The sequence below is a fragment of the Pantherophis guttatus genome, chromosome 3 (genome assembly GCF_059756535.1).
Source record: "Pantherophis guttatus breed Tessera chromosome 3, ASM5975653v1, whole genome shotgun sequence".
NCBI lineage: Eukaryota > Metazoa > Chordata > Lepidosauria > Squamata > Colubridae > Pantherophis > Pantherophis guttatus.
Window position 1 is genome coordinate 169,667,855 of NC_142065.1, and position 21,449 is coordinate 169,689,303.

The 21,449-nt window shown below is 36.7% G+C and overlaps 2 long non-coding RNA genes across 2 annotated transcripts; one reads left to right on the forward strand and one right to left on the reverse strand.

Annotated features, from left to right (window-relative positions):
• Nucleotides 1–10,183: 10,183 nt before the first annotated feature.
• LOC117672733 (uncharacterized) lies at nucleotides 10,184–15,810 on the reverse strand. The gene is made up of 2 exons (XR_004593340.3): nucleotides 15,550–15,810; nucleotides 10,184–13,887 (listed from the first exon to the last, which is right to left on the reverse strand). It is a non-coding gene; the product is annotated as an uncharacterized LOC117672733 (long non-coding RNA).
• LOC148114898 (uncharacterized) lies at nucleotides 13,670–21,228 on the forward strand. The gene is made up of 2 exons (XR_015733354.1): nucleotides 13,670–13,762; nucleotides 14,039–21,228. It is a non-coding gene; the product is annotated as an uncharacterized LOC148114898 (long non-coding RNA).
• The last annotated feature ends 221 nt before the right edge of the window (nucleotides 21,229–21,449 follow it).

Here is a 21,449-nt window from a genome sequence, read left to right on the forward strand (position 1 = left end):
AACAGCCAAGTGGCCTTGAAAAGTGATTTTTTACTTTTTGGCTAGGAAAATCACTAGAAAGTTCACACTTAGGAGTCCTAGGTCTTTTGTAAATTTCTGCTTTGAAATGGTAGGAAATTAGACCATTCAATATTCAAAGATCAATAATCCTGATATATGGGAGAATAGTTATGGGAACCAAACCAATGAAACTGGAGGGCATCAAAGTCTTGCTGGCTAGTATTTATGGTGCTTGATCCAAGATAAAGGATACAAGGAGTGAACGAAAAAAAAACAGGCTATATCTCGTCTAATCTGCTGCAGTGGCACTTAGGTAATTATAAATTAATGAAATTAAAACTGATTTTTTAAAAGCCATTATCAAATTCAGTGTTTCTCAATCTTGACAGCTTTAAGGCTGGGGAAATTGTGAGAACTGAAGCCTGTAGATCTTAATGTTGCCAAGGGTGAAAAATACTAACCTAATCAAAGCATTCAGAAAATAGAAAGATACATTTTGAAAGTCCAGTGCTTGACATACATTTTCAGAATACAGTTCTGAAAACAGGTTGCATGGTGTCATTTACTCAGTAAAAGTATAGAGCAATTGCCTGGTCATGGCAGAAATTCTGGGACTAAACATAGAACATAGAACCATAGGGTTGTGTTGTGACCTAGGCCCAAGTAATTATTACCAGACACAATCAGTCCTAAACAAACATATTTTATTAGAAACAGCTGAGAATTACTTCATTCTCAGCTTAGTCCAAATTAAGTCCAAAACAAATTCTTCATAAACAGTCCTTCAGCCTTATCACCAACCTTTGTCTTCTTTGGCACCCTGCCAAAGGCTTTTCTTGGCAAAAGTTCAGAAGCAAGAGATGCTGACAAGAAACAAATGTAGCAATGTTGCTTTCCTACAAAGATCCCAAGAGCTGTTGCTGTTCTTTTAAGCCTTCTGGGAGGGGCCAATCATCTCCTGCCTTACTCCCAAGTCATCCTTTTTGTTTTAGCTGCTCTTGCCTTCTGGCAGCTCTTCGCATATATGCCCTAGGAACAGGCTTCTCCTGTTCCTCTGCCTCTCTGCTATCTGCCTCAGGAGGCTCTGGAGTCTGGACATCGCTCCCAGATGGCCTTGGCCCCACCTCTGCCTCTGACGCAGAGCCCTCGTCTGGGCCTTCCCCGACTCCAGGACTGGCCTCCCCAGCCTCCTCACTGTCTGACTCCACTGCCAGATCCACAGGCTTCTGGCAGAAAACAATAGATTGTAAGCGGTCTTGAAGGTCTAGTAATCCCACACCCTGCTCAAGGCAGGAGTCTTTTACCATCCCAGTCAAATGGTTGTCCAGTCTATTTTTGAAAATCTCCAGTGATGGAGCACCCACAACCCCCGGGGTCAATCTATTCCACTGATTAATTGTTCTCACTATCAGAAAATGCCTCCTTACTTCTAGATTGGATCTCTTTTTAATAAGCTTCCACATATTACTTTTTGTCCTGCCCTCTGGTGCCCTAGACAATAAGTCAAATCCCCTGTTCTTTGTGACAGACCCTCAACTACTGGAAGTACTGAAACATCAAGTTGGGTAAGCTTGATATACACTGTGGTATTATACAAAAGGGAGTGAACATCCATCTTTAGCTGGCACTTCTCTGCAGGTACTGAATAAAAGTTCATTTGATTTACAGTCCCAAGATAGACCCAAATGAACACATTTATGTAAAAAGCACCTTTCACACTCTGAAGAAACCTTTGACAGCATTACTTAATAATAATAAAAAAAAAATTCAATACCATCATAAATTCATTTATGGGTGGAAAAGCAGTTAATGGCTGACACCACTAACGTGTGCACAAAATCTTTCTTTCCCTATCTTTGTCCATCTCATTTTTCTTGCGTGTCCCAACAACTGAACTGTTTTCACAGCATAATAATAATGCTGTCATTTTTTTCATGAAAAATACAGTGATTCCATTCTGCAAAAGAAATCTAGAAGAGGCTCGTTCTGGAATGAAAAGCCTAAAATGCAGCTTACATCAGTCATCTTTCATAAGCAGGAAAATGTTGGCAGTATTAAACCACAGTGAGCTTTACTTCCTGTGGTTAAAAAAAAAGATATAAAAATGATGACAGCTGCTACAGTTTCATCTATCAGGAGACAATTATTTTCCCCCCAAAGAAGGCAGTGTAAAGTACAAGTTAAGCTTGAAGCCTCACAAAATGGACCATGAATGCAATTTTGTTTTGTTTGTTTTTATTGCTGTCCAGACTTAAATAGGTTTTCTGCTGCATCAGCGAGAAAGAGGTCAGGCATTCAAACAGGGCCAATGCTTGGCATCCTGTAGGTGGAAATACAACTTAGTACTGAGCGAAATAAAACAAAAGCTGCCATTCAGAAATGCACTGTTAAAAGAACATATGTCTCTAGAGCCCAAAACTTGAAGATAACAATGAGAAATCAATATACCAATATACCTCAGATGGAATTCTTCTCAAACAATTGTAATAGGAACACCGTTTCTTGGAGATCCTTTAAGGTTGCCATGTTCATTAGTTGATGGTCAATAATTCTATGACCACTTCCTTGGTTTAAGCTTGCCAGCGAATATATAATTCCTTTGGTTGCTCTTGCACTGCATTACCAACCCCCAAAGAAGAAGCTGATCAGTGCAATAGTAGCAGAAGCAACCTGTCCCCACACGTACAGCTAGCTTACCTTTGTCAGCACTCCTTTATTGCCTGTATGCAGGGTAGATTGCCTCTCCAGACACACACGCACACACCTTGGTATACCACTACAATTATACAAATTGTAGTATTTGTATTTCTATCATTAGAAAAACAGAAGTGCTGTTTCATAAAGCATTTGAGGGATTTACAAAAGAACTCTTTCTAGAAATGCACTCTTGCAAGTAGTTATCATGTGCAAAACTGGCACTAGGTTTTGCTTGTTCCTGCTTTCCCGTTGCCATTTGCATGACTGCACAAACATGGAATACATGATCAGTAACTTTCTTGAGACTGATGGCAAAAATCAGTGCATGAGTCAGATGATCAAAAGAGGAAATATCTTTACTTTAGGGCTTTCTCTCCCCCACCCTTGCTGCAAAACCTTTGTCTCCAGTGTAAGCAGTAAGCATCGATCAGTTGCCTATCAACATTGCCATGTTTTAAATCAGTGTTGGCCATTTTCAGATGTGTAGATTTCAACTCCCAGAATTCCCTAGTGATCAATTCTGGTACTTGAAGTCCACACATCTGAAAAGTGATCAAGGTTTGGAACACTGTTCTTAAAGAAGGGAGAAATGAGAATCCTAGACAATTGCTCCTAGGTTGGTTTTCTTGTCTCTAATAAAAGGAAGGAGAATTGCCGCAGACAGACCTGCTCTAAGGAAAAATGTCTCCACAATCTCCCTTCTGCTTCTGTATTTATACTGTCATTCCACCTTTTTTTTTCTCTCAACAAAGTTTCCCTCTTTTCTCCTTTTTTCCAACTCTTTTTTGAAGAGTTTGTTCAAACTATTTCTCTTTCTCTTTGCCTTTCCTCCAGTACTCTTTTCCTAGCTATCCCTTTTTGATGTTTCTTTTTGCAAAAGTAGTTGTGTCTCTCTCTATCCACACCACTGCTTTGCATCCCACCTAATTCTATATTTTTTACATTGCTCAACTCTAATTACTTGCACTTCTTTTTAATTAGCCTTTCCCTCCTTCCTTTTCTACACTAGCCCCATTGTTCTTTTCTAATTCTGATTCCTAAGGTCCAGTTCCTATCCTGCTCCTCCTTTGAGATCCTTGATGACTATTCTATCTTCCTCTTTATCTGTGTCAAGCAGTATATCTCTTTTAATCTTCCATCTTCTGTTTATTGTATCTTCTGGCAAGATTCCAACAATTTGCTACATATTCCCTTTATGTAACTTTCACCATATTAATTGCTATCAGCCTTAAGTAGCAATGGTTGAATGATGCTACAAACCACTAGTAAGGAATTGGCCATTTAGTAACAGAAGGAACAGCTTTCTTTGAGTGTTTATTTGCAGTCTAGAAGTTCCTAGTACTGTTGAGATGACACACATAAAGTTTTCAGAAACTTTGGGTAAGAAAACAACCATGAATGAATCCTGCAAGAAAACAACAACTTGAGGACAAAAATAACTTTACCCATATGCCATAAACTGCTCTGGGTTCAAGAGGCTGTTTGTAGGGATATTCCAGCAGCTTTACAATTTACTGTATCCAAAGCCTGGCAATGTGTACACAATCAATAGTGTGGGCAAGTGTGTACTCTATGGGATGATTTTCCATTCACATTTATGAATAAACAACAATAGTACTGGAAATAACTAACATTAAGCTATTGGCAGACATCACAGAGCGAGGCTTGCTGAACACTTAGCCATGCTAAGTTGTTTTTATATACAGAGTATAATTTATCCTACTTCCATCCTCAATATTAATGGAATGCTTGCACAAAGTCCATAAAATGAACTTTAACATGCTTGTGAAGAACACACAGAAGAGGCTGTACTTCCTGAGATTGCTCAGGAAAATAAATCTATCTCAGCATCTACTTCTGTCCTACTATCGCAACACCATTGAGAGTGTCCTGACATATGTCATTCTTGCATGATATGGGAGCAGCTCTGCAGTGGACAAAAAGCTGTACAGAGAATCATTAAAACTGCCCAGAATATCATCGGACTCCAGCTACCAGCCCTGGATGACATCTTTTTTTTTTTTTTTAATTTGATTTATATGCCTTCTCCAGAGACTCAGGGCAGCTTACAATGCATTAAGCAATAGCCTTCATACTTTTGTATATTTATACAAAGTCAGCTTATTGCCCCCACAAACTGGGTCCTCATTTTACCTACCTTAGAAAGGATGGAAGGCTGAGTCAACCTTGAGCCTGGTGAGATTCGAACTTACAGTAATTGCAGACAGCTGGTGTTAATCACAATGCTTTTAGTCTGCTGAGCCACCAGGCCCATCCATCCATCTTCACATCTCGCTGTTTGAGGAAGTTGCTTAACATTCTCAGAGACTCTTCCCATCCTGCTTACAATCTTTTTGGGCTGTTTCCTTCTGGCAGAAGATACAGAACAAACTTGGACCGCACGTTTTCTGAATAGTTTTTATCCCAGAGCTACAATTGCTCTCAACAATGAACTAAAGGGCCACCATCAGTGAACTGTTGGACAGTATTACTTGGTCTGTTGTGTGGATGTTTGGGTGGTTCAGGGGCAGGAAATTTGTGGGGCTAGGGGGGTGTTTGGGGATTGTTATGTATGTTGGGCTTCGTCTCTGGGTGTTATGTGAATTTCATTGTATGGGTGTACTGTGTATATATGTACAATGACAATAAAGTTATAATAAATAAAATGCCACCTTTTGCATCATATTTGAAAATCATGGTTGAGTGAAATTCTTATTGTTCAGTATCTTGTATTTCAGTACTAGTATTTTTTGGAAATGAGCAGACTGCCAGCCTCTTTTATTTATTTATTTTTACTCTAGAATGTCAGTATTGGCTGCATTTTCCTTAAATAAGATCTAGATGAATGAAGTAGGCTAAAACAGACCTTGGTTCTTTTGTGCTTACTTTCCATAGAAGGTTTGTCTCTGAAAAAAATGCACCAGATCAGACAAATCTGACCAGGACAATGATTGATGAATATGAATGGTGAGGAAGAGAGGCAGGATATATGTGTTACTTTTCATTTTAAAACAAACTTGTGCTCTGAAGTGTACAATAATTTGCAAGCAAAAAAGGACATCTTCATTTTCTAAATGGGCCCTTTTTAAATGATAGGCAATAATGGGAGGATAAGTCCATTATTCATTTATAAGGGAATTAGCATAACAAAGCTGCTTAATGCGAGAGTTCAGAAAGCTCTGATTAATAAATTAATCCTTACATTTTATAATAGATCTCATTTTTGAATAATTCTTATAAGAAAATCTTTTAATAACTTTAGTGTTTTTCAGCTCAGAACATTAACTGTTGCTAGGCTAGTACATAGGAAACTAAATGTCCAATAGCCATCGACACCAATAAGATGTACGGTGCTTCTAGGAAGGAAGCAAAAATCTGGTTGGTGTTGTACAAGGAAAAAGGGGAAAGAGTTAGCCAGAGCTGGTTTGCAGTCTGATCTTTACAAACTATGCCATGTTGAATTTAGTGGGGCTAATTTCTACATGGGCAACCTTTTCCTTTTTCCTAAGGGATAAAGAGGCAAAGCTGTTAATGCAGTTCCCTTGAAACAACTCTGATCTTGCAACAACTCTCTTGAGAGCAGCTATTGCTGTAGGAACTACAGCACAGGTCTTTGCAAATAAAAAAAATAATAATAACTATAATGGCTGAGAACTGAATGGGAGTCGGACCTCTAGTATCATCCCATTTTCTCTTCAGGGCAGATTTCAAGGTTATATAGTGCCAATCAGTAAAGCAGAAAACCCTGAGTTTCACTGGAATTCCTTATTAATAAATCTGCAAAGATTTAGTCTGAACTATATAGACACAAATAGTTTCCTTGATTCTAGTCTCATATCTTAATGATTATACCACACTGGTTCTTTGTTTGTACTGCCTCACTTTGATTCTGAAATTAATTACTTGCATCATAAATGCAAAAGATTAAAGAATCAAGGTAATCAGCTAAAGGCATCCACAAGTGTGTGTGTGTGTGTGTGTGTGTGTGTGTGTGTGTGTGTGTGTGTACAGAATGACAAAAGGAGCAGTCCAGTGTACAGTAAGTAACACTCCTTTTGTAAGTGCATATTATGTGTGGTATGGTAATCTGCAATTAGAGTCACAGTTTAAGACAGGTGGAAATTTAATAATCAAGTCTTCACCAAGGATCTAAGAACTATTAAGGTAGCATCTTTGAATATAGACAGAATATAGATACTTTCTGGTAATGTGCTTCCCATAGGCTTTCCTGCTTCAAAGTCTATCCAGCAACAATCAGAAATGAATGTGTGATGCTTTCAGTCCTCCTATGTATAGGAGATCAGGGTAGAAATGCATCTCTACTAACTAATGTGAAATTTACCAAGTGAAAGCTGAATAGCTTCCTAGGGATGCTGAAGAACTTCATTTGGCTGATAATAATAATAAACAGTACATGCTAATTTCCATTTTAAGACTAACAAACTTGGAATATAGATCCTTTTTGGAGTATGGGCTTATGGTTCCTTTCTTGGCTCAAAAAAACCCAGACATATATATTACAAAAGGGGCTTGTGCATTGGGTGTTCATACATATATCCTTGCAAAACAAAGGAAATTGAATATAGTGGATTTATTACTAAATAAATGAAACATTGACATTGTTTGGATGCTAAGTGATCTGTACAGTCATTGAGTTTTATGAGTTGTATAAATATAAAGCATTTTACCTGCAAGGAGCTTGTCAGACTAAATAATAAGTTTAAAGAGATCCTCAGTGCAACCCATAAAAGCCCATTTAAATTAATTTGCCAGATTAACATCAAGCAAATCAAATCTGGGAGTGCTAGGACTTGGGATATAAGATGACTTGCTTCCCTTTGGAAAAAAGAAAATGGTCTCCCTGCCCTCTATTTTTAGTGTAAAATAAATAAATAAATCCTGAAATAAGGTGTTTAGTCCAGTCCAACTTTAATCCAGTCCTAGTCAGAACCTTATTGTTCCCAGATGACCATATATGTCTCTTAAGGTCCATCTTCTTCACAGGTTCAGCTGCATTTTTCTTATCTTGGAATTTAGGAAAGAGAAAAAAATGGAGGGAGGAAGATACTTAGGTAATTTGTGCATGATACTTTGAGTTTCTAGGTTCCACATGAATACTTAGGTAATTTGTGCATGATACTTTGAGTTTCTAGGTTCCACATGAAAATAGCTGTATCTATCCTGATGGACAATATAACTCTGTTCTTGTTTCTTCTCCTTCTGCTTAAAATTTGTATTTTATTTTTATATATCGTATTTTTGTATTCTTAATTACATTTTGTGTTCAGCCATCCTGGAGATTGTTCTGTTAAAAGGCAATAAAAATAGCCTTGAAATTAAAAAAAAAAAATGTATGTTACAGAATTTTCAGGAGTTGGATATGATTGGACACATCCTAAATTATGTTGCTAATCTGTGCTATTTTTATTCTTGAACTTTTCTTATTATGCTTTCTCTTGCATTTCCCCCCTGGCTGAAACACAATAAAAGAATAGATAAATTAAACCTTTTCATCTACAATACCTCCTCTGCATAGGACACATGTTTTCACTGTGGATTCTGTAAGTGGACACCATTTATGTATAATTTTTCTTATAGACCTTCAGGAAAATTGGGAATGCAGCAATGCCAGTGGTTTCAAATACCAATACACTTGAAGTTTGAACTAGTATCATGCAAAAAACCTTTTCTATAATGCTTTTGTATCCTATCTTATTCAGTTTCATAAAAGACAGTTTACTTCCAAATCCTCAAGGAGAGGAGAGGAGAGGAAGGGAGGGGAGAGGAGAGGAGAGTGGGAGAGAAGGGGAGGGGAAGGGAGGGGAGGGGAGGGGAGAGGAGAGGGTGCCTTTGCTATTAATTAGAAAATGTCCAATGGTGAATATTGATTTCCTGTATTTTATTACAAAAGTCTTCTCAATCATCTGCAATCTCTTATTATTCATGCTTCAATTAAATCTCAGAGAAAACATTGTGAAGGCCTCCTTACTATTGTGCTTTTTCAGATTGAGAAGTATGAGCAGCAATAGAATATAAAGAGATATAAAACAACAAACATATCTTCAGTAGACTAATCTACCATTTCCACACCACATAGTATTCAAAACAAATTCTTAAACACCCTGGGAATAAAATAAACAAATATTAATCTCTTTTGAAAAAGATTTTGGTGTAACATTGTTTTGAACAGTGGTTCTTTTGAGGTCACCGTATACATCAGAAGCTCAGCAGTGTAGAAGACATATACTTCTAGGAAGTTTTTATAACATTTTTGCCACAGAAACCTGCAGAAAATGAGAAATGGAGAGACCTTCACACTACAGTTTAAAATATTTGTGTAACAGCTTCAACTAATACTTAATTCAAGTAAGAGCATAATGTATGCAAATATTCATATTTTGGAAATAAAAAGCCAAAGAAAGTCGCTTACAATTGAGCCCAAAATTTCTCTTCCTAAGCAAGACATTTGTTACATGAGTTTTACCCATTTTATGACCATACTTGCCATAGTTGTTAAATAAATCACTAACATGACTGTTAAAATAATCTGGTTTACCCATTGACTTTGCTTCTCAGAAGGTTGCAAAAGGTGATCAAATGACCTGAGACACTACAACCATCATGTCAGTTTGTCCCAAAGGAGCTTTTTTCAAGAGGCAACTGGACTTCCTTGTTTTTCTTTGAAAATGTTTTGCTTCTCATCCAAAAAGCTTCTTCAGCTCTGATTGACTGGATGGTGGGGAATGGAAGGATTTATGCTCCATGCAGACAGCTGGTCATTTGCATTCTTTTAGAGAGTTGTTGAGGTTAAAGGTGAAAAAAGCACCTTTGGGACAACCATGACCTGGATGACTGAGAATCTCCATAGATGATGAGTCAGTTTCCAAGCATCTGAATTTTGATCACATGACCATAGGGATGCTGCAATGGTTGTAAAAATCGTCAAAAATCATCTTTTTCATTGCTATTGTAACTTTGGTCACTAAATAAATTGTTGTAAGTCAAAAACTACCTGCAAAAAACAACTTTAACTACAAAAGATAATTTATTCGCCAGGATTCTTCAAATCACTATACACAATTGCAATTCAATGGACTACCTCTTAAACTGGTCCATCCATTCTTGGTATCTATATCATATTAATTTAAAAAGTATTATTTTCTGTATAATCTTAACATGAAATACAGTATGAAATCATTTTTTGTTTTTTCTTATTATCACTAACTTAATCTGTTTCCTTTATAAGGGTTCAAGTTTTTCTTCTTTTTCCCACTGAGAGCCCATTTCAAAGGCTTTGGCCCTGAAATTGTGGATGCAATCCACAATTTCAGAAAAAACTTTGCATCTTCCACATTTGTTAGGAGGAAGCAGCACTGAAATTGAAAGATACAAATAATATTTGAATTGTTGCAATTGTCTTCATAGTTGAAATCTCAACTATATTGACCCATAACCAAAGAAAAAATATGTCTCTGCTTACATGCCCTTGATATTAACATTTTTTATTAATCGTGATGAACATATCTCATTGATTGACACATATATAATACAGGAAAGGAAATTGGATTGTTCTGCATTTTTATGAGAACACCTTATACCATGCTCTGATGAGTAGGGTTGGAATTTATATAGCTACTATGTTTTGTACTTCTCCAAGTTGCCAGCAAAGGCATATCAAAATATATATTTAAACAACATATTAAAAAATACCTAAATTATAATGTAAAATAATGAAGTCTCCTTTGAGCCAAGCTCAATTCCTAAGGCCTTCATATGTACACCCATTTAATACTTTAAGTAACAGGAAAAATATTGTTGTCATTTTTTTTTTCCAACTTCACAGCCTATTTTATAGATCCAGCATTTCTTGATAATCCCTCACCTAGTTACTGAACAGGTACCCTTTTTCTATCTACCTTTTCAAGTTAGTGCTGTCACCTAGCATTGTCTGCTCTACGCATTTTCAAATGGAATGTATAATTAACTTTGCAGTTTGAATGAAAAGGGGGAAAAAATAAAAAATCAGGAAAATGTATGAAAGGGTTACAAACTGGAAATACAGATCTATCCACTTTCACATCCCTAATCTGTGTATACAAAGAGCTTCTATTATGAAGGAAGAAAATGAAATAGTTAAATGGTGAAGGAAGAAAACACTTAACCTTTTCACTGCCATAGTCTTCCACAAAGCCATCTTTGGTAGACCAAAGATGTTTTGTAGGCTGTAGCCTATAGCAAACAGGTGAAATCTGGCTGTATCCTCAGATACTCACAGAGTGTGAGTGTGAGTGTAAGTAAGAGAGAAGGAGAAAGAGAAAGTTAAGATGGCAACTGCGTTTCTGAAGGAAGTATGATGAATTTAAGACAGCTGTGGAAAAGTAGACCTGTCAACTACAGCAAGGACAAGTAACCAATGTGTCTATTGATAAGGGATGGGACATAGGATGAAGAAATAATTGTTTGTAACCTTTGTCATTGAATTTTTATTCTTTTTTCCCTCTTCTCTTTTTTAGTTTGTGTTATATTTTATAATCAAAATACTTATATAGCAACATCTATAAATATGGCAACCACAACCATGTGATCAAAGCCCTGAACATTTTTGCATGTCTCTTAATTTTCTTTTGACTTCCTCCCTCTGCACATGCCTGGTGCAATGTGCTTTATTCCACTCCTTGTACAGGTAGTCCTCAACTTACGACCACAATGAGCCCAAAATTTCTGTTGCTAAGCAAGACATTTGTTCAGTGAATTTTCCTCCCATTTTACGACCTTTCTTGCCACAGTTGTTAAGTGAATCACTGCAGTTGTTAAATTAGTAACACGGTTGTTTAATGAAGCTGGCTTCCCCATTGACTTTGTTTGTCAGAGGGTCACAAAAAAGTGATCCCATGGCACTGCAACCATCATGAATACATGTCTGTTGCCAAGCATCTGAATTTTGATCATGTGACTTTGAGGATGCTGCAGCAGTCATAAGTGTGAAAAAGAGTCTTGTCACTTTTTTAGTGCTGTTGTAACTTGAATGATCGCTAAACAAACTCTTGTAAGTTGAAGTCTACCTGTAAACTTCCTCCTGAACTTGTTTTCCCATCAGTACCTACTCACATTTTTCCCACTTCCTTCTTCTTCCTTGAATAAATCCTCAACCTTTTATGGCACAGCTTATTTTCCACAAAGAAGAAGGGGATGACAGAGAATGAGGTGGCTGGCTGGAGTCACCAAAGCAGTAGGTGTGAGCTCAATGGACTCCAGAGGGTAGAGGACAGGAAGGCCTGGAGGAATGTTGTCCATGGGGTCATGATGGGTCGGACACAACTTCACAACTAACAACAAATGTCCTTAATCTTGTCTTTCTGCCTGGCACTACTCTTCCCTTTACTAGCCATAGCTTCTCCTTATCCCCAACATTCTTGGTCTTTTCTGATGGTCTGCAGCTTCTTTTCCAGTTTAAAATTTGAAGTGTGTACTTGTAAGAAGCATTGTGCATTTTAAATTCCGTATTTCTGAGAAGAAAGAAGGAAGCACTTTAGCAATTTAGAACAATGATATTATAGGATATGAATCAAGTAAAGAAAAGCCTTTCTACATTCAAATACTTTTTCTAAAATCTTTTATTTCCCCTCCCCTTTGAAAGACATCTGAGTTTTGTGTCTATAAACCAGCAGTGAAATCCTACCGGTTCGCACTGGTTCAGGAGAACCGGTAGTGATAAAAACTACCAGTTCGGGTGAACTGGTAGTAAAAAAACCCTACCGGTACCTCCAAACTGGTATTTCCAATGATCAGCTGTGCCACACAATTTAAAATAGCTAGAAAGCAGCTAATGAATCTAAATCGCATGGCACAGCTGTTCCTCCCCCTTGCAGTTATACTTACCTTCCCAAGCCTCCTTTTTCTACATGTTTAGCGCATAATGTGCATGTGCATGTGCAGCGTGCATTTTGTGTGCACTGTGCATGCATGTGTGCAGCATATGTTTTATGTGCACCGTGCATGTGTGCAAAGCATGCATTTGGTGTGCACTACACGTGCACAGCCAGCAAACCAGTGGCAAATTTCACCACTGCTATAAATCTATGTGTGCTTCCAATTTATTCCTCTCTAATATTTCTTAATTTTATTTTATTTATTTTTCTCCCCAAATCTAAATTGGATTTGAATAGGTACAAAGGGAATATACATGTAACTGAAGTGTGATTGAATGTACAAAAAGTATATATGAAATATGCATGATATTATATTGTAATATACACAAAAGAAAAAGTGCTAGAAAAGTATGTACCAGACAAGTCGCAACAAGTCTAATGTTTTTAAATTGTATCTTTAATAAAATTAATAAAAAAATTTAAAAAATCTATGTGTGCTAAGTGTGTCTATATAATGCATATGTTTCTCAATTATCCAGTAATAAGTAACCACTGAAATCTGTTGAAATGTATTATTTAGATCTGTTGCTTTGCATTCAAGAAAACTACCAAAAATGATGATCTTTGTAGGAGTAGACTCCTACAACCAGCAACCTTCCACATATTTGCAAGGATTTTCCCCAGACTGACTATCTGGCTGGAAATTCTGAAAGATGGAGTCTCACTACATCTGGAGGTCTGTCATGAAAAAGAACCAGAGAGCAAAGAAGCACTCTACTAATATGGTTAGGCGTTCAAACAGGTTTTACAGACTAAATATAAACTCAGAAAGCTACCTTGTATGAATCACTTTTGTTATTTGCATCAGCAATAGATTAGAATTAACCATTCTTCATCTTGACACAGTGCCTAATATATATCAGAAATACCCAGGACAGTCAATGTAGAATCTTATAGACCATTTTTGACATTCTATCTTTGATGTTAAGCATAGCTGACCAAAGTTCCAAACAAAATTTCTGAACTTTCTCTTGACTGTTCTCTTAGAAGAAGCTTGTATTTGCCTATTGCAATTTTTTTTACTGATGTGGGTATGGCCAGTGAAATGTTATATCTACAACCTTCTGATATTTTTCATCTGCTTCCTCATCAGAAAAAAAGAAAAAGAAAAATCATTAAAAGGAAAAAGAATACCGGTAAGTACATGTCTTTTGATTGGCAATTAAAAACCATTCATCTGGATGCATCCTGAGCCTTTGGTGGATTGTTATCATTGTTGTTATTTTGTGATTCAGAGTTCAGAGTTTCACTCCTACTGGTTCTTAAAAAGAAAGAAAATAATTATTTTAATTAAATTTAATTCAAAAACTATTTCTAGTTCAATTCATATAGCAAGAAAAAAAAGGTTGTTTTTCATTTACTTAATTAAAACATGTCTAAACTACTTTTTTCTTTAAAAAAAAAATCTTTAGGTGATGAATAATATAAAATACAAAACATACCAAAAGAAGTATGAAAAAGAAAAAAAGAAGATCAATGCTTGGAATGCACTACCTGACTTTGTGGTTTCATCCCCACACCTCCAAAATTTAAACTAAGACTGTCTACTGTTGACGTCACCCCATTCCTAAGAGGTCTGTAAGGGGTGTGCATAAGAGCACCAGCATGTCTACTGTCCCTGTCCTAATGTTTCCTCTATTTGTATCTATTTTATGTATCCAATCCATGTTTATACTTATTGCCTAAGACGTTCTTGACAAACAAACAAACAAACAAATAACATATATCAATACAACAAATACCAAATCCAACATCAAACATCAGGGAAAGCTTGAGCAAAGAGTTGTGTCTTCAAAGGATGTCAAAACCACAGAAGGTGCTTAACACAGAGCTGAGAGAAGAGAGTAACAGAGGACAGGGACAATAATATATTGTTTTCTGATCATAGTATTCTGATTGACAGTTCTGCTTTAACATTTTGAATTTCAATGTTATTTCCTCATTTTTATTTTTTATGATGATGATGATGATGATGATGATGAACTGGTTAAAAGAATACCTGACCTTTTCTACAGGATTGTTTGTTCGTTTGTTTGTTAAAGTTCTCATATATTTCCTACATAAGTTTAAGACTTAAATATTCTTCCTTCATCTCTACAGATCTAATTGGACTTATCCATTGGTTAGCTATTTAATATGAAATTACTAAGGGTGGGAAAACAAGAACAAAATGTAGGGGCCTAATAGAATGACACTGATTTGCTGTTCCCACCAAAGATGGGATACAAATTAAAAGCAGTAAAGTATCAGCTGCTGTACATGACATTTCATTTCTGGTAAGCTGGTGAAAAGTAATACATTAGTTGAGGGTAGATACATTAATCTCACCAGCTAATTCTGTGTCCTTTATATCATTTTCATTAGGACCTTGTAAAAATTCTTTGTAAAATGGTAAAAAAAGGGAAAAATACATAAACATGAAATATTAAATCATTTGAAAGTTTCATTAGTTAAAACATAGTTCATTAGGAGTCAGCCTTTTTAATCAAATATTTCATGATCTTATTCTTCCCCATTTGTGATATTTCTGGCATCCTAAAGTATCATTTAAAGCAATCATATATAGAAAGATAAATGCTTAATATATTGTTTATTATCTTCTGCCCTACCCTTCAGGATTCAACCAGTTCACACCACTTCAGCCGAACCAGTTGTTAAATTGCTGGCTGGCCCTGCCCTGCCCCTTCCAGAAGTCCCCAAGCGCCCCGTTTTGGCTCCCAAGAGGCTGTAGGGAGGCCTATTAGGTCCAACATCGGACACGGAGTGTGTGTGTGTGCTCCCCCCCACATGGCCTGTGTTTGCTTCCAGGGGAGTGCAGGAGGCAAAGTGCTGCCTGTCACACCCCCTGCCGGTCATCTGGCCAATCATTAGGGCAGAGAACCTAAAAAGGTTGTTAAATTATTTGAATCCCACCACTGCCTACCTTCAATATATTTGCTCTACCATACAAGATTCTTCTATTCTTTTATCCACACAAACAACCTTGTGAGTCGTAAGTAAGATTCATGGCTGACAGTAATTTCTGCTTTTTCCAGTTCAGAAAAATGTTCAAAGATCAGTAGTTCTTCATCAGTATGGAACTACAACAAATTTTTCAAATCCTGGAACTTTTAGTTTTCATCAATTTTAATTAATGACATTAACGAGGAGGTGGAGAACATTCCTGATGAATTTGAAGTTGAGATAAAATTGGATAGGATCATGATAGCACAGTGCAGAAATATGGATCTGAAAAACAAGTAAGTTTCAGGTTGTTCATGTCTGTGCCTTTGAATGGGCAGGTATGGTTATCTTTCATGATTGAAATATGATCCTAGAAAAGGACCTCATTTATTTAAGGTTTTCACAAGTACCACTTGTGTGCCTCCACTTGCTCCAAATCACATTTTGGTCTTTAAATCCAGGTCTGTGTATAGCCTTAATAGCTAATTTCCCTTGAAGATGTAGAAATAAAATTGAAAGCAATCTCGGCAGTCTGAAAAAACAACAACCCCAGAATGAATATAAATAGTATTTGCTTTGGAAACAAAAATTAGTAGAGGATGGGAAGTAGATAAGATTGGTCAGTGACAAAGCCAAGTAAATGTAAAACAACAATATGATGTGGTTCCAAAAAGATGAATGAATTTTAGGATAGTTAGAATACACAATCTCATCTTTAATGTGGTTTCTTCTTCTTCTTTTGCCTTCCTCCATTCACACAGATAGTTGAACTAGGCTACAGCATAGTGTTGTATAAAATAGTTTAAGCTATAATGTTTTTAATTTGAAATGGCTGCTTTAAATTCAAATATCTATGTCCTGAAAGTTTTGTTTACTTGAGATTGGGCAAAACATGCTCAGGATCCTGAACATGTTAACAGAATATATCAGAATAACAGAGTTGGAAGGGACTTGGAGGTCTAACCAGCTGTGTGGGTATGTAACTCTATACCATTTCAGATTAATGGTTGTCAAATCTCTTCTTTAAAATCTCCAGTGTTGGAGTGCCCACAACTTTTGCTGTGACGTCCTGTGATTGTTGATTGTTGGTTGGTGAGTTCTTATTTGTTTTAAAGAAACTCTTCCAGTATTAGCTAATAAAACAGCAGGAACCACTTTAAGCTCTACTTCTATTGACTGAAGCTATTTGAAGCCAGCTAACATGATACTTGTTCAAATACTGAGAAACATTTGAGATATAAAATCCCCATGTTGCTATATTTTCTTCATTTGCAGGCACTGCAAGTAGACAAAGGCAAGCAGTTAATACCCTTAATTGATTACGTGCCATCAAGTCATTGTTGATATTTAGTAACCACATAGATAGATTTTCTCCATGACAACCTGATCCTATCCTGTTATTTCAGCACTTCCAATGCTTTGTTCATCATTACTATAACTAAACAAGTGTCTATATTTGCCCCTTGCTCCACTGTAAGGATGCTCTACTTACCAGTTTGGCATGTCAGGAATGGATGACATCTCCCTCAGTCCCTCCTTAAGGCTTCTAGAAATGTAAATTCCCCTTGACTTTTGTTTTTGTGCATCAAAAAATACTGGTTTTGACCTTTGCTGATAGAACCAAATTCTTTTGGTTGACCTGCTGCCCTTAATTCCATCTTATTTATCTAGGAGTGTATAGACAGTTCCCAACTCTCATGTTTCTGGGCAGTTTTTACAAAATACATCAGTAGAACATTATAAACACACACACACGCACACACACACACACACACACGCACACACACACATCCAAAAATTGAATGGTCTCTCCCCCTTCTTCCCAACCTCCAAATCAATTCAAAGAAACAGACCTGGGGTACGGATGGATTTTAAGTATTTTGGGGTCATATGAAGCTTGGTACAGCAATGATCTAGAGATTGGATGTCATGTCAAAGAAGCAAATACCTTATTACCAATAAGAATATGCAAATGTCTTCATATCTAGTGCAAATGCATTGATTCCCATTGGTTATTGCTTGTTCTGGCAGACAGGTGTGCTTTCTCCTCTCCTCCTGTCCTATCTAACAGTTTTGTCACATTTCCTATAGGAAAATAGACATGTTTTTATGCTTCATACAACTAGCACAGTGGAGATAGGAAATTATTTGGTATATATTTTTCTAATGCTTTTCCTACTATAACTTCAATGGTAGCTGAATGCAGAGTTGCTTGACATCTGCTTCCTTAAGTATTTCTTAATTTGGCTTCATTTCCAGCCACATAGAAAATAAATGGCTAAAGGAAAATAAATACAAAACCAACATGCTTGCTTTGTTCTTTTGTTTGAAAGGGTAATGTTGCGATGACGCTCTTCAGAACATTCCTTTTTTTTTTAGACAACTGATCCAAGGTTCTTAATGCAGAAAAATGTGCATTCTTGCATTAAGTAGAAACCTGTGTCAAGTGTATATTTAGAAATATATTTTGTGTCTCTCTTCATAGGCTTAGCTGAGATGAATCCAGGTATTTGGATTTTGTTTATTCAGTGCTGCTTTTGTACTACGAAAAGATGCTTTTAAATTATTCCCACCCTTTACTAGGGGAAGTTTACATTATTTGTATTAAAAAATGTAAACACCAGCAATCTTTCTGTTGGGTTATAGGCCCCAATGAACATGTTGCTTAACTATCTTTATGATCCTAAGGTTAAAAAGAAGGGACTCATACCATTTTCCTGCTATTTCCTACAATAGGAAGGGAAGTTGTCCCTGTGGAATATGAAATACATTATGTTCTGAAAGAACACCTGATACTTGTAATGTTCCATCAGCATTTAATAGCCATAATATGTACACCTTTTATTCCTATTATGTAGAACATGTGTCTATGTGCCTTTGAGCACATAGACCCTGCAGTTCTTGCAAGATTATTCACAAGTGGTCTGGCATTGCCTTCCTTTGAGAGCTGAGGCATGATGACTAGTCAAAGTCACCCAGCTTCTTGTCTAAGGCAGAATTGCAATTCAGAATTTCCCGATTTCTAGCCCAGTGACACTTAATTAAATTGACTCTTAAAGAGAATTTCCATCTGAGTAAATTTATATGAGATTGTGTTGTATGACTACTATCTTCAATATCTGTCTTTAAATAAAGGTGAACTAACCTAAAAAACATCGTGCTATTTTCTTGAGAGGGAGACAAAGACCAAATAAATAATAGCTATATGTGTCTACATATGACACCATAACAGATCCAACTGTAATTATTTGCTACATTTATGTACAGATCTATAATAAGGTAATGACAGCTGTTTTGCATTTTCCAAGAAGAAATTTCCTGATATAAGAGTCAGGACTCAGGGACAGATGTTGCAGGGAATGGATCAGGGAATGATTAAAAAGAGCTGGCTGATGCTTTGGTAAATACAGCTGAAGGAAATGTAAGGACCTGAATTGTATCAGGACGAAGACTACTGAAATAGGAGTCACTAAATGACACGAGTTCTGATCTTTGCTGTTCAGTCTCATGGTGCTGAGCCATTTTGATCCACAGCTCCAAACACATTAATCTCATCTCTATGGTAATACCCAAGGGCGATCAGTCAGAACAGTCAAATCAAAATAAAGAGTAAAAATAAATGCAAACAGTGAAACAGCAGTGGAACAGAAAATAGCAACAAGAATCAGTTAAGAAGAAAATAACAGCAAAAATCAATTATTTGTTCAGCAGTGTCCAAACCCAATTCTCAATAGACTGATAGGGACATGACGCCTGAAATCAGCTAGAGATAGTGCCAGGTGAGTTTATATGAGCCACTGTTATAGAGTTACTGCTGAGATGCCTAATTCTGTATCCTACTTCTAAAGCCACTAAGTATCACCCTGCCCCTTACATTTTGGTGGGTTTTATCTACATGTTTTTATATAACTCCATGCTGTTTGTTGGGACATTCTGAGATTTCCTGAAACAGTTTAATGTCTGAGTTCAACAATTCCTTGCTCAATGGTGTAAGAAAGTTCTGATGTTTCAAAACAGTCACGCTTGTTAATTGATTAGGCTCTTGTAATCCATCTTCTCTTTCCTTTCCTTCCATTTCACCCTGATTTAAATCATACATCAATGTAGCCATGTACGCATTGATGAAGTAAGGTACAGTTCACAAAAGTGAACCCCTTTTAATAAAATGTGAAAGTCAGAACAAGTTCTATCAACTCTCTCACTTTTTGTTACCATGTCCATAACACTGCTTTCCAAACTTGGCAATTTAAAATATGTGGACTTTAACGCCCAGAATCCCCCAGCCAGCATGCTTTATTGCCATGTTTGCCAAGTATGAACAACACTGATCTATAGCATTTAACAATACAATCCTATTTTGTAGAATGGCCACTATCACCTTTGGGTGAACTTGGAAAAAGCTTGCAATTCTTCTGTATTATACTTTCAGCACCCAATTTCTCTTTAGAATCTGTTGAATCATATGATATGACTGTCATGCATGCTGCGTAATGCAGGTATTGAGTAGAACTGCACACATTTGTCTTCTTGTTTATGAATACTCAGTATCGCTTTTTCAAATGAAGAAAAAGAGGGGGAAGGAAATTTTTGTCATCCATGCATGATATTAAGGCATCAGTTCTCCAGTTGCGATTGTCATTTTCTAACTGAAGCATATCAGCAGAACGCACAACCCAGATGTCTAGAGAAATCTCTTGTCCCCAAAATGTCTACATTTGACAAAAATTTAAAAAGAAGAAAGGAAAATCGATGACAGTGAAGGTCATGTTGTCTGCTTTACCATCTTTCTCCCTTTGATACACTGAAGATTAAACTTGGAATGCTAACAACTGCTTTCCTTCCTTAGCTAAATTATCTTGTCCTTGTCTCTTTGGCGTGACTTTGGAGAACTCTTAATTGCATGTCTAAGTTCAAGTGTTCCTCTCTCGACTCAGTTGCCATACCTAATCAAAGAATTTCTAGTGCAGTCACAGCAAAACCTTAAACTTGTAAACCTTCCAAAACAAAACAAAAAAGCATACTCAATAACTTTAAATTTCCAGGTTGAGGTAAAACAATGATAAAAATGTGTTATTGTGCCAACTCTCACTGCCAATCCTTTTTCTGTTGCCCTTACTAACCCTAGCACTAACACTAACACTAACCCCAGTTTAGTCTTTCTAAGGCTTCTGGCAACCATTTCAATTTACTTTCCTATGCTTGATACATAATTTCAGAGCACTCCTAACCCTCAGGTTGGTTCAGCTTTATTTATAGGTATCCATAATCCATGGGAGAGTGCACCCCTTTATGTGGCTGCTTGTAAAATAAAAATCCTTTTCAACATTTTTAAGCATTAATAACAAAATGTGTTACTGCTTCCAGTGAAATTAACATTAATTATTTTTATTAGAAGCCACCTCAGATGCTGGCACAGACCATGACACTTTACTGGAATCCATGATTTAAAAAAACAAATTATGAACAGTACATTTTTTAAAAAAAATCCAGAAGCCCCTGGTGACAAATACCTTGCATTCATTTGCCTGAATTTTGGCAAGCTTCATTCCAGCGATTGTCTCTGAAAGTAGGAAGAGCACCAGTGGTGTGATTGTCACTTGGCTAGAGTCTGATCATCCATTGCTTCTTCAGAAGATTAGAGACACTTCAATGGATGTCAAAATCTGACCGAGAGAAGCAGATTGAGACCACTGGTTGCTTGAACAGTGTTGGTGAAACAAAGCTGAGTTTGATGTGACTGAAACTTGATATTCAGACACATAAATGTATCATTCATTTGTCTCTTTCCAAACCAGCCTTCTGCCAACAAATTCCTAAAGTAACATTCTTCATCTTACCATCCATGCAGCAAACGTATCTTGGCTCACTAGAAATCTCACT